General features: G+C 38.8%; 1 protein-coding gene across 3 annotated transcripts in view; it reads right to left on the bottom strand.

The window, feature by feature from the left end:
* LOC136873943 (glutathione S-transferase 3, mitochondrial) overlaps positions 1–14,004 on the bottom strand; it is a 116,855-nt gene that overhangs the window by 99,513 nt on the left and 3,338 nt on the right. The gene's annotated exons all lie outside the window — the stretch shown is intronic.

Consider the following 14,004-nt stretch of genomic DNA (forward strand, 5'->3'; position numbering starts at 1 on the left):
CAATTTTGTTACCTTCATTGATCTGTCTGTCTTATCCTTGGCTTTGACAATATGAAAGTGACTGAGGTATGAGCGATGCTAGTAATACCATTCCTTATACAGCCAGTCCCTGTTATGAATGGTGTGAAAATTTTGCTCATAGGGTATGCATTGGTGTATGCATTTCAGTGGGCTTGGCAGACTGATAGCAACTTTCTGCAAAGGTTTCCTTGATTCTCCCATGTGCAGCATCTACCATTCAACGAGCCATACAACCTTCAACATCCTTGCACTTCTCTTCCAGCCAATCTTCCCTAGCTAGCCTGCACTTTCTATCTACTTCATTCGTTATTTGCCCGTATTCTTTCCTGCCCTCCTAATTTTTGCATTCTTGTACTTTTGTCATTCATCAGTTAGTATCTCTTGAGTTATCCAATGTTTCTTAGGTGATCTTTCCTTTCTTCCTAACTTTTCTTCAGCAGCCTTAGTGATGTCATTCTTCATGACTGTCCATTCTTCTTCTCCTGTGTTTCCTAGAGACTTTTCATTTAGTCCCTGTGTTACATGTTCCTTGAAACAATCCCTAAAACTATTTTCTTTCAACTTATCTAGATCCCATCTCCTTGCATTCCTTCCTTCCTTCCTTCCTTCAATTTCTTCAACTTCAGATGGCATTTCATGACCAACAGGTTGTGGTCAGAGTCCACATCTGCTCTTGGGAAAGTCCTGCAATCCAACACTTGGTTTCTAAATCCCTGCCTATAGCTCATTTCACGTTAAGAAAACGTACAGCTCTTATGGACCTACAAGGACTGAACAGACACCCCCCCCCCCCTCTGAGACACCCATAATTCCTTGTCATTAAGGGATATTATACAGTAGGCTACTTTGTTGTGTATTATGAAAAGTAGATAAAAAGGATAAAGCAATTTTGCCCCTGATTTATTAAATAACTACATAACATTTTCTTTATCATATGTATATTTCTAGGGAGGAAGCACAATGGCAGGAACAGCCATCGCTTCATTGCCTTTCTTCATTTTCCTTCTTCTGTGCTGCTCTTACAAGTCCCTCACTCTGTAAACCGCCGGTGCTTCACTTCTGTAGTGAAGTCATCTACAGTATTGATTTGTTGCGTGTATGCTTTTAGGCTTTAAGCCAGTGCGTAATTGTCTTGTGCTGAGATGGAGTTATGCGATAGGCCTACATGTGTGATTTCTTTAACATTAATACTGTGATCTTTTGTAGAGTAATCTAGAGTATTGTCCGGCCCCGCGATGTAGTGGGCAACGTATTTGCCTGTCACCCGGTGGCCCCGGGTCCGACTCCTGGCAACGTCAGGGGTTTTTAATTGTAATGATTAATATCCCTGGCCTGAGGACTGGGTGTTTGTGACGTTCTTAATCTTCCTTTCCTCACACACAACATTCCACACTACCGCCATTCCTATTACACGCAGGTTCATACGATAGGGGGAAAAGATCCACATAAGTCGACGCCCCGAACAAATAGCATTTAAAAAAATCTACAGTATTTATTTGTTGCGTCTGTTTTCTAGCCTTTACTGCCTGGAGAAATTTATTAAATTTATTAAATGCATCCCTTGCCCCTCGAGCCCATAAAAATATAATTTGACTTTTTCTCCCCCCAATTTGCCTTACACTTCAATGCTGAGTTTTTTTATGTACAAACCAAAAGTAGTCCCTGTAAACCCCCCCGTTCCCTTTAGTTCATAAAAATAATTTGCAACTTAGTTTCTTCTGCTTTTTGTCTTGAACTTAAATACTGAATTTCACAAATTTATGTGCCACCGTTTACCCATGATGGTGTTGAGCAGAGCTGTTCAATATGGCAATCCTGTTGTCATAAGAGCAATACTATTTTCTTAACATGAAATGACCTATAATCATAATGAAGTCTATTTGATACCTTCCAGTGTCTTCAGGTCTCATCCATTTATACAGCCGGCATTTGTGGTGTTTGAACCAAGTGTTAGCCAGGACTAAATTGTGATTGGTGCAGAATTCAACCTGCTGGCTTCCTCTTTCATTCCTCTGTCCCAATCTGAATACTTCTACTGTATTACCTTCTCTTCATTGGCCTACCACTGCATTCCAGTCTCTCATAACAATTATATTCTCATCACCATTTACATACTGTATTAACTCTTCTGTCTCATCATATACTCTTTCGATTTCATCATAATCTGCTGAACTAGTAGGCAAAGAGCTGCACTATTGTGGTAAGCATTGGCTTGGTGTCTATCTTGACCACAATAATCCTTTCCCTATGCTGGTCATGGTAGCTGACCCGCTGCCCTATTGTCTTATTCATTATTAAACCTTTTCCTGCATTTCCCCTGTTTGATTTTGTGTTGATAATTCTGTAGTTGCCTGACCAGATATCTTGCTCTTCCTGCCAACGTACTTCACTTATACCAACTACATCTAACTTTAGTCTATCCATCTCCCTTTTCAGATTCTCTAACCTATCAATCACAGCGAATCAAACTTCTAACATTCCACACTCAAACTCGCAGAATGTCGGTATCCAACTTCCTGATGATCGCTCCCTCTCGTGTAGTTCCCACCCAGAGATCTGAATGGGGGATTATTTTATCTCTGGAATATTTTGCCCGGAGGAAGCCATCATTAGTACATCATTCATACAGAGAGAGCTGCATGTCCTCAGGTGTTAGTTACAGCTGTAGTTTCCCATTGCTTTCAGCCGTGTAGCAGTATCAACACAGCTAAGCCATGTTAAGTATTATCACAAGACCATATCAGTCAATCATCTAGACTGCCAAAAGGCTGCTGCCCCCCTTCTGGTGAACCATTCGTCGGTCTGGTCTCCCGACAGATACCCATCCAATATGGTTGCACCCACGGCTTGGCTACCTGCTTCATTGGGACAAGCAAGCCTCCCCACCGAGGCAAGGTCACATGTTTCACAGGGGAGTGCAAACAAGTTATAAAGATAAAAGAAGAGAATCATAATAGGACCAGAGGTTAGCATCACTTGTACTTTGGGAGTACTTCAAGAGGAGCATTTCATTAACAATACTCATAATTATTGGGGGGCCGATGTTGATGACCTAAAAAATCACTGAAAATTTATCAATAAAGTGCACTTAAATTCATGGGAAAAAGCTATAAAATAAGTTTAAAAAAAATTAAAATGTTTAACCAAACTGAATTCTGGTAACCATGTAAACAATGTTTTTACAAGTAATATATCCCTGTTCTCTTCACAACACAGCCCTTGCTTTTACATAAGTAAGCATCTCCTAATTTACTTGGAAGTGAATATAAATACAGTATGGAGATAATAATTTGCCTGGAAGAACCTAAAAACACTGTTGTTCTTCGCATTTCAAACCTTCCTTATTGGAGAAGTCCTCCTCGTGAACAGTTGAGATTTTCTTCTGAAGATGCAGAGCAAAGTTCTCTGCAAAACGTAACAAATTTCACCTTATTTTCTTGACACGGCATAGCCCAAAAAGCCTATATCATGTCTATGATAAAGCATGTTCCACAGGCCGACGCTCTATCCCCAAAACCTTGTCCAGAAGACTGCAAGTTCTGTTCCAGGAGAGAGGCCAAGCTGGAAGATCCCTGTGGAGATCGAAGGAAACTGGAGCCATGATGCCTGGATTGAAATGCAGAGGGATGGGGATTGTCACCTTCCCCTGGTCCCCTGACTTACCAGTCTGCAGTGCATGAGGCCATGGGATCTGGGGGATTTAGCGTTCAGCCGACCTAAGGATCATCCTGCCCCGACCGACCACTACTCCCTGTTTCTGACAAGGAGACCAGAGGAAGTACATGCCGCTGTCCAGAAGAGTTCGAGCACAGACAGTGATTGAGTGAAACTGCGGTACAACCAACGAGCAGACACCACCAGAAATCATGAGAACAACCTAGGGTGGCTGTACAATCCCATAAGGAAGAGACGTTTGTCTTTCAAGGTCCAGAGGACATGGAAAGGCCCTTATCCGAGGGGAATAAATGACGTCAGCCATCGAGAATGACGGAGGCTAAGATGCAAGATGAAAGTGGCACACCTCGAACGATTTCCGACATACCAAGGAACAGCTGAGAAGATAGCTGATCGGGTCGATCAGCTCTTGAAGGGGGGGCAATGTTACGTGCCAGGCCTGTGGTAGCCCCTTCTGACAGGTACTTCCTGGAAGAGGCTAGGACCAGTGAGCCAGACAACCGGGGATTTCCTAGCCAGTCTTTCCATGTATTGTTCTCATCGTCTGGTTTTACCATGCATTTCTGCAAGGTGCAGTGGGATGTGGCTGGTGTATTTGAGCACCTTAAAAGAGACCTCCACCAAAAAACTGATTCTTTGAGATGTGGTGCTTCTGATACCTGCTAAGAATATCATGGATTGACAGAATACATACCGATAACATCAAGGTACTCCAACACCTGAACAAAGAGCTAAAGGTCCTATACAACATCAAAAAGAAGAAACTTGATTACTTTGGCCATATCATTCAAAGTAATAAATATAAACTCCTTCAGGTTATATTGCTAATACTATTGAAGGAAGGAGAAGTAGGGGTAGAAGGAGAATAACTTGGTTATGGAATCTATGATGATGATGACAATGATCATGTTTGTCGTTTAAAGGAGCCTAACAGCTAGGTCATCGGGCCCTACTGGTACGAGGAGCAACAAAATGAAACGATAATTAAAACTTCAAAATGTACCCACTAACTAAAATATAAAATGAATGACGAAAAAATGACCATGAATCTAAAACAATCAGTGGATCCAATTCACAATGCATTCTTTTCTTAGGTGACGCTTGTTATAAGAAGGGGTCCAAAATCCAGATCACCAGCCCCTCATTATAGTACTAATCACTGGTACAGCAGAACCATGGTGTTCCTCCGTTAGTGGTACTAACCACATGAACGTAGACTCATGGTGTTCCTCGCATGGTGGTACTAATCACAGGTAATGCAGACCCATGGTATGTCACACATAATGGCACCACTTGTAGGCAACATCGACCCCTGGTGTTCCTCATGTAAGGGCACTACTCACAAGCAATGCAGACCCATGGTGCTCTTCATATAGTGGGACTAATCACAGGCGCCGGTGTTCCCGTGGTGTTCCCCACATAGTGGAACTAATCACAGGCCTACTCTTGGTGCCGCTCACCTGGTAGTACTAATCATAGTCAATGCAAACCCACGGCACATCACACAATATGGTACTACTCTCAGGCAACGCAGACCCATGGTGTTTCTCACATTGTGGTACCACTCATACATAACGCAGATCCATTCTGAACACAGGGGAACCGGCACATTCCAGCGCAGTGTACGGTACCTTTTCTTGCATGGATATTAGTCCACGCAGCCGAGAGCTCCCCCCCCCCCATCCCCGCCTCGGTGGGATAAGCACGATGGTGCTGACCGCAAGCAATGCCCAGATCCGTGCTGTTCCTCACATGGTGGTAATAATCACAAGTAACACCAACCCATGGTGTTCCTCACGTAATGGTAAGTTACTAATAACAAGTAATCTCATGGCCCCTTTCAGCTGCCTCTTACGACGGGCAGGGGAAACCGCAGGTGTATTCATCTGCGCCCCCCACTCACAGGGGGTATGGAATCTACGAGAATGGTATGGACTCAGTACCTCTTTTCCGACATGCCAGGAACAAGAATCAGATCGCCATGATGACAGCAGACATCCAATAAAGAAGAAGAAAAGAAAAATATAGGCCTACCACCATAATGAGCTGGGTTCAAATCCACCAACTTAAGCTTAGAAGGCCAGCACTTCTAATGTCTAAGCCACCTAGATTGGCTTTTATTACTAGGCCTACTAATATTATCAGTTGAGATATCAGGGTGCCAGAAAATTGTCCTAGAAAGGGCCACTTCATGTTAACTGTGAATGAACAAGTTCTTAATTCCACAATCTGATTAGCCTAAATAAAAGCAAGTAAAGTAGTAAATAATTATAATCTACTGTACATTCTTCTTCTTCTTCAACTTTACCCTCTGGAAGGGTCATGGGTGTGAACTGTGTTGCAACTTGCAACATGCGGTCTTGGTCCCGTTTTATAGTCGAATGCCCTTCCTGATGCCAACCTTATGTGGATGTATGTACCTACAGTATTTACTACTAGTTGATGTACCCGTGCTTCACTACGGAATTCTACAATGTATACAGAATTCTAGGTTAGGTAGTGTACACGTTGTGAGTAAGATTGAATTAAATTGCACAGCTCCCTTAACGTTACCCTAGAAACACAACGGTACGGTAAAACCGAATAAAACATAAATGATTGGAAATTGTATTCTCTATAAATTCTGTTATGTGGTACTCTTCAATAGGACCAATAACATAGGTAGCATAGTGCATTTAAAAATTAAATTTTACGCGCCTTCCCCTAAACTTTCATCCAGGGTGAATAAAAATGTTCATAGCTCAGACTGTAGTTTCTTATTCCCCAACTCTATATACTGATTTTCATTAAAATCTGTTAACACATTTTCTCATGGCTCAACGTTAGTATGGACTTAGCAACAAAAATACAAATTCATGAATATCTCTATTATCATAGCCAGTACGGTAAAAACGTATAAGACATAAACGATCGGAAATTTAATTCTATATAACTTTAGTTATGCAGTATTTATCGATAGGACCACTAATAGCATAAATAGAGAATTCAATGTTGGACCTTCTCCTAAACTACAATTTTTTTCAGCGTGAATAAAATGATAATTTCGTGTGGCTATTTCTAGCCGAGTGCAGCCCTTGTAAGGCAGACCCTCCGATGAGGGTGGGCGGCATCTGCCATGTGTAGGTAACTGTGTGTTATTGTGGTGGAGGATAGTGTTATGTGTGGTGTGTAAGTTGCAGGGATATTGGGGACAGCACAAACAACTAGCACCTAAGCCATTAGAATTAACCAATGAAGGTTAAAATCCCCGACCCACCTGGGAATCGAACCTGGGACCCTCTAAACTGACCACTCAGCCAACAAGTCGGACAATAAAATGATTTACAGCCTAGATTGTAATGGCTTGTTCCCCAACTTTACATACCGATTTTCATTAAATTCTCTTCAGCCACTTTCTCGTGAACATACATACAGGCAGACAGAAATTACGGAAAAGTAAAAAGTGCATTTCCTTGTTACGGTGGACACGACCGATACAGAAATACCATTACTTTTAAATTCTGAGCAATGTACAGACAAAACTCTTATTTTATATATATATTGTGTGTTTGTGTGGTGGTTGATAGTGTGTTGTGCGTAGGTTCTGTATTAATTTAATAGAGCACACAATTTGTGTAGGCTCTATATGAAGAGGAGTTTGTTATGACAAACACAAGCACCCAGTTCTTGAGGTAGAGAAATTAACTAGATACAGATCAAATTTTCAGCAACGCCACAAATTGAAACTGGGACCCTCTAAACCGAAGGGCCCAACACTGACCATTCAGTCAAGGAGCCTGATAACGATAGGCATACAGTACATAGATGCATGCGCTGCAAGGTGGTGATTCCTGGCACTAATGCTGAATAATGCATGGTAAAAAATTTGCTCTTTTGAAGGAAAATTTCCCATTATACATCGCCTATATACTGTATCACTGATCAGTAGTTGCGCATTCATCGGATCTTTACAAGTAATGAAAATCATTTTATTTTCCGTATTGAAAGAATCTCAATAATAATATAAGAGAATTTATTGGACTCCAACCTATTCAATACATTACAGGATGTTAACATTTTTAGTTAAACATCGTTAAAATGGAGACATGTTTCGCCCTCCATGTGGGGCATCATCAGTCATATCAAAGTACCTCAAAATTAAACCAGACGTCTGGTTGGAAATTATGAACATAATATGTAAGAAAGAATACATTAAAAAACACGTACAAAGTCCTATCCTAAATGAAATAACAATAGACTAGTTACACATAGTAAAATACGCTAGTGGTTTCTTAATATTAAAATGAGGCCATCATATGCACAGTATAAAAATGAAAGTAATCAAAGTCTATATGATATTGAGTTCGATGGTAGTTCTACGTAGTATATACAAATGTTGGCAAAATAAAACACAATTTATAATTACTGTACACTTATTTATAATTGTTAAAATTGATGAGGTAAAACATTCCCAATTTGTCTATTTGTAATTTGGCTCCAACCAAAATAATCCGCCCTAGGATTCATGAGGTAGTCAACTCCGTTGGTCACTCTCTATTTGAATGGAGTGCACAGTGCAAGTAAACAGCTTTTGTTGATTATAAAATGAGGCTGTGCTAAGACAGAGTTAAAACAACACCGGCTTCAAATGAAGATAGATAAAAACATCATTAGGTTCTCCTAGTTGACTACAGGTTTGCGTATATTTTGTTGTTGAAGTGTGGGAAAGTCAGTTGTTGGTTGAATGGGCAACGGTCGAAAATGTTGTGCAGTGCAATTGGTGTTTGAGCTGTCCTACATGTGAGGGAAATCTGAAAATGGAGGATTTGTCTTAATTAGTTATGTGAAATGACGGAAAAAGAGAAAAAAAGGGGGAAATCATTGAGAAATGAAAGATGTAAAAGTAAAAACTTACCTTGAAAGCTGTTGAGCTGTTACCTAATTGTTAGGAGGTTTGTGGAGCACTGGCTGTCGCTAATGTCCTGCTCCTCGTGTTGTACATGTGACGTCTTAGAGGAGGCGAGTGGATTTGAGAAGGCGGGGCTGTGGGTATGTGATTGGCACTTGGGGAGGAGTTGTGTGTATTGGAGGGAGAATAGGGGCGTGATGAGTTGAGCAGCTTAGTGGGGGTGCTTGGAGAGCTTGTTTGCCAACAAATTTAAAAACACTCCTAAAAAATTCACCTTTTTTATTTAATGAACACGAACATCAAAAACTCATCAACATGAATCCCAAATTACCCACCGTCAGATCACTGCCAAAAATACATAAAAATGACGTTCCCATTTGACCCATCATAAATAGCCGAAATAGCCCAACGTACAAAACTTCTCAGTTCCTCCAAAAATTCCTTAAGAAACATTTTAGTCAACTAGGAAGAACCTAATGATGTTTTTATCTATCTTCATTTGAAGCCGGTGTTGTTTTAACTCTGTCTTAGCACAGCCTCATTTTATAATCAACAAAAGCTGTTCACTTGCACTGTGCACTCCATTCAAATAGAGAGTGACCAACGGAGTTGACTACCTCATGAATCCTAGGGCGAATTATTTTGGTTGGAGCCAAATTACAAATAGACAAATCGGAATGTTTTACCTCATCAATTTTAACAATTATAAATAAGTGTACAGTAATTATAAATTGTGTTTTATTTTGCCAACATTTGTATATACTACGTAGAACTACCATTGAACTCAGTATCATATAGACTTTGATTACTTTCATTTTTATACTGTGCATATGATGGCCTCATTTTAATATTAAGAAACCACTAGCGTATTTTACTATGTGTAACTAGTCTATTGTTATTTCATTTAGGATAGGACTTTGTACGTGTTTTTTAATGTATTCTTTCTTACATATTATGTTCATAATTTCCAACCAGACGTCTGGTTTAATTTTGAGGTGCTTTGATATGACTGATGATGCCCCACATGGAGGGCGAAACATGTCTCCATTTTAACGATGTTTAACTAAAAATGTTAACATCCTGTAATGTATTGAATAGGTTGGAGTCCAATAAATTCTCTTATATTATTATTGAGATTCTTTCAATACGGAAAATAAAATGATTTTCATTACTTGTAATGATAAAGCCAACCAGGCTAATAAAAATAAAAATAGATATCAAAACCTCAAAATCAAAATCGGTAAAATTTCAAAAGATATCTTATTCTTAAAAGAATGTTTAAGATTAGGTCTTGTGCCGAATTTCTTAAAATCAACTCAAAGGAAAAACATTCCAACACTCAAATCTAAAGACATCCAAAATAAAGTCAACACCATCTGGCTTAGAAATGAAATTAAACTAATGTATAGAAAAAAATCCCTACTAAACCTGCAGCTTTACCGGGAACATTTGATCACTGCTCAATCATTATCACCTCTCGAATGGAGCTCATACCAAAGACACATTGCACGTAAATTGCAGAACATATTAGACAAAAAACAAAAAACCTTAGACCACAAGTTGACATGTCTATTAGAAGAGAAACCTAAATCCATAAACCAAAACAAAAATAGAGAAACTTTCACCCCCTCATGGAAAAACACTCCAACCACCATCAATTTATTTAACACCACATTTTCGGATAATGAAATCAATTTCTTTGACCAAGGCCTAAAATATAATTGGCCTAGTCCAAATAAAGCCGAGGACATAATTACCACAATAGCCGAAGTTGAATCCAACATAAATAAACAAATTCCCTTCAACAGACAAAATGACGTGAGATATGAGATTAAAAAAAAATTACCCACCCTTGTAAAAGAAGTTTCCGACATCAATAATTTCACCGTTCTCAAACAAACCCACGAATTAAGAAAAAAGGTAGATACCAATAATGTTATAGTAACGAAAGCCGACAAAGGCAATGCCGTAGTCCTAATGAATAAACACGACTACATCCAAAAAACGGAGGATTTCTTTTCCGATAAATCTTACTCAATAATTTCAAAAGATCCTATCTTAAAAACTCAGCGTAATTTAAAAACACTCCTAAAAAAATTCACCTTTTTTATTTAATGAACACGAACATCAAAAACTCATCAACATGAATCCCAAATTACCCACCGTCAGATCACTGCCAAAAATACATAAAAATGACGTTCCCATTCGACCCATCATAAATAGCCGAAATAGCCCAACGTACAAAACTTCTCAGTTCCTCCAAAAATTCCTTAAGAAACACTTCACATTTCACAATAAACACCCTATTAAAAACTCAATAGAATTATGCGAAACTTTAAATAAATTTAATTTGCAGCCTAACCACATAATGTGCTCATTTGACATTACCAACATGTTCTCGAACTTTCCCGCTAAAAAAACTATCGAAATCATATGAACTAATCTTTCTAAACACAGCACCTTAAGTCAGTTAGAAATAGAAGAATGCTTATAATTACTAACTTTCATCCTTCATAACAATTATTTTACGTTCAATAATAAGATATACAAACAAGAAGGTCTAGCCATGGGTGATCCCATTTCGGGAATACTCGCCGAAATTTATATGGACAACCTCGAAAATAGTAAAATAACAAAACAGCATTAATGGTTTGTGTCTTTGGCTACGCTATGTCGATGACACACTAGCAATAATAGACAAAAGCTGCAACAATAGTGAAGACATACTAACTTACTTAAACAGCCTTGATAATTGCATCAAGTTTACTAAAGAAGATGAGGGCAATAATTTCATCAATTTTTTAGACATTACAATCACCAGGACCTTAAACAATTTCGATTTCCAGATTCACAGAAAACCTTCATTCACTCCCACAACCATAAAACAAAATTCTCTTCACCCACAATCGCACCAACAAGCCTCATTTTACAGTTTAGTGTACAGAGCGTTAAAAATTCCCATGTTAACCGTCAATTTAAAAAAAGAAACAAGTACCATAAAAGAAATAGCTGTTTTCAATGGATACAATCCCTCAATCATACAGAAAATAATCAATAAAGTGAAATTGAAATTGGCCACAAACCTCACCCCAATAAAAATTAATAAGCCTAAATATGCATCATTCACCTACATTAACCCCATTATACATCAAATCGCTACCCCTTTAAAAAAACATGATATTAGGGTAGCCTATAAGACCCATAATTCTAATCAAAAGCTATTTTTCAACCACAATAAGATAAACTCGGACAACAATAAATTTTCAGGCTCTGGCATTTATAGACTGAAATGTGCTGAATGTAACAGTTCATATATCGGTCAAACTGGTAGAATCTTTGCAATTAGATATGCAGAACATTTCAATGCCCAAAAGCACAATAAACACTCAGCCATGAGCATCCATATGAAAGACACCGGACATAGCTTTACCACAATCGAACAGGATCTCCAAATTTTAAAAAGACTAGATAAAGGCAGGCTCATGACCGAGTTCGAAAATTTATACATTTTTTTGGACCAAAAATATAATAAGAATAAAAATGTAAATGATCCAATAGACAACCGAAGCCCTCTTTACGAACAATTAATATTTTCGCTCAATAGTTTAAATCTGAAAGACAAAAGACTTGTTAACGTCCTCAAAACAAGCTCTCCAAGCACCCCCACTAAGCCGCTCAACTCATCACGCCCCTATTCTCCCTCCAATACACACAACTCCTCCCCAAGTGCCAATCACATACCCACAGCCCCGCCTTCTCAAATCCACTCCCCTCCTCTAAGACGTCACACGTACAACACGAGGAGCAGGACATTAGCAACAGCCAGTGCTCCACAAACCTCCTAACAATTAGGTAACAGCTCAACAGCTTTCAAGGTAAGTTTTAACTTTCACATCTTTCATTTTTTTCTCTTTTTCCGTCATTTCACTTAACTAATTAAGACAAATCCTCCATTTTCAGATTTCCCTCACATGTAGGACAGCTCAAACACTGATTGCACTGCACAACATTTTCGACCGTTGCCCATTCAACCAACAACTGACTTTCCCACACTTCAACAACAAAATATACGCAAACCTTTAGTCAACTAGGAAGAACCTAATGATGTTTTTATCTATCTTCATTTGAAGCCGGTGTTGTTTTAACTCTGTCTTAGCACAGCCTCATTTTATAATCAACAAAAGCTGTTCACTTGCACTGTGCACTCCATTCAAATAGAGAGTGACCAACGGAGTTGACTACCTCATGAATCCTAGGGCGGATTATTTTGGTTGGAGCCAAATTACAAATAGACAAATTGGAATGTTTTACCTCATCAATTTTAACAATTATAAATAAGTGTACAGTAATTATAAATTGTGTTTTATTTTGCCAACATTTGTATATACTACGTAGAACTACCATCGAACTCAATATCATATACACTTTGATTACTTTCATTTTTATACTGTGCATATGATGGCCTCATTTTAATATTAAGAAACCACTAGCGTATTTTACTATGTGTAACTAGTCTATTGTTATTTCGTTTAGGATAGGACTTTGTACGTGTTTTTTAATGTATTCTTTCTTACATATTATGTTCATAATTTCCAACCAGACGTCTGGTTTAATTTTGAGGTGCTTTGATATGACTGATGATGCCCCACATGGAGGGCGAAACATGTCTCCATTTATATAATTTAATAGCACACAATTTGTGTATATAAAGCGATTACATGTCATTTAAACATAAGTCAATTATAGGCCTATTTCTCTTAGAGCATTCCACGACATCGTAACGAGAACAAGTCAAATTACACAGTGTACACACACAACTCTCATCCGGTTCAGGAAAGATCCTGGTTTTGCAGAGTTTGTAGTGGTATCCATGAATTGCCATAGAATTGATAAAATGTCGGAGGTCCTGGTTTGTATTGGTCCATGCTCTGTTCGTCATTGCTTCAGTCGTATAGAATTCGGGACAAATATCATTCCTTTTGGCCACTCTTTCGTCCAGGAGTTTCTTCCATTGGTCTGTATAAGGTAGAGCAAGCTTGAATCTCAAATCTTCAATTAGGAAAGGCTCCTTTGCGAGTTCATAAACCAGTCTTGATCTAGTGAATCTAGACACACACAGGGTTGTCTTTAAGAATCGGGCTTTGACTTTTTCTAGAATGTGTAGGTCATTCTTTGTTAGCTTATCCCAAATGATTTCCACCCCATATGTTAAAATAGGGATTATTTTGGCATCAAACAGGGTAATGGCCGTCTTGAGAGATAGTCTGTTTAGATTCTTGATGTCAAATATCGCTTTCATAGCTGCCGCAGCACGTAGTCTAATATGAAGTCTAAAGGAGTTTGCTGTCGTCTGCATCGTCAAGCCCAGATGTTTAAAACTGTTCACGTCGTTTAATGTTTCTGCTTTGTACGTCACTTTG

The sequence above is a fragment of the Anabrus simplex genome, chromosome 5 (assembly GCF_040414725.1).
Source record: "Anabrus simplex isolate iqAnaSimp1 chromosome 5, ASM4041472v1, whole genome shotgun sequence".
NCBI lineage: Eukaryota > Metazoa > Arthropoda > Insecta > Orthoptera > Tettigoniidae > Anabrus > Anabrus simplex.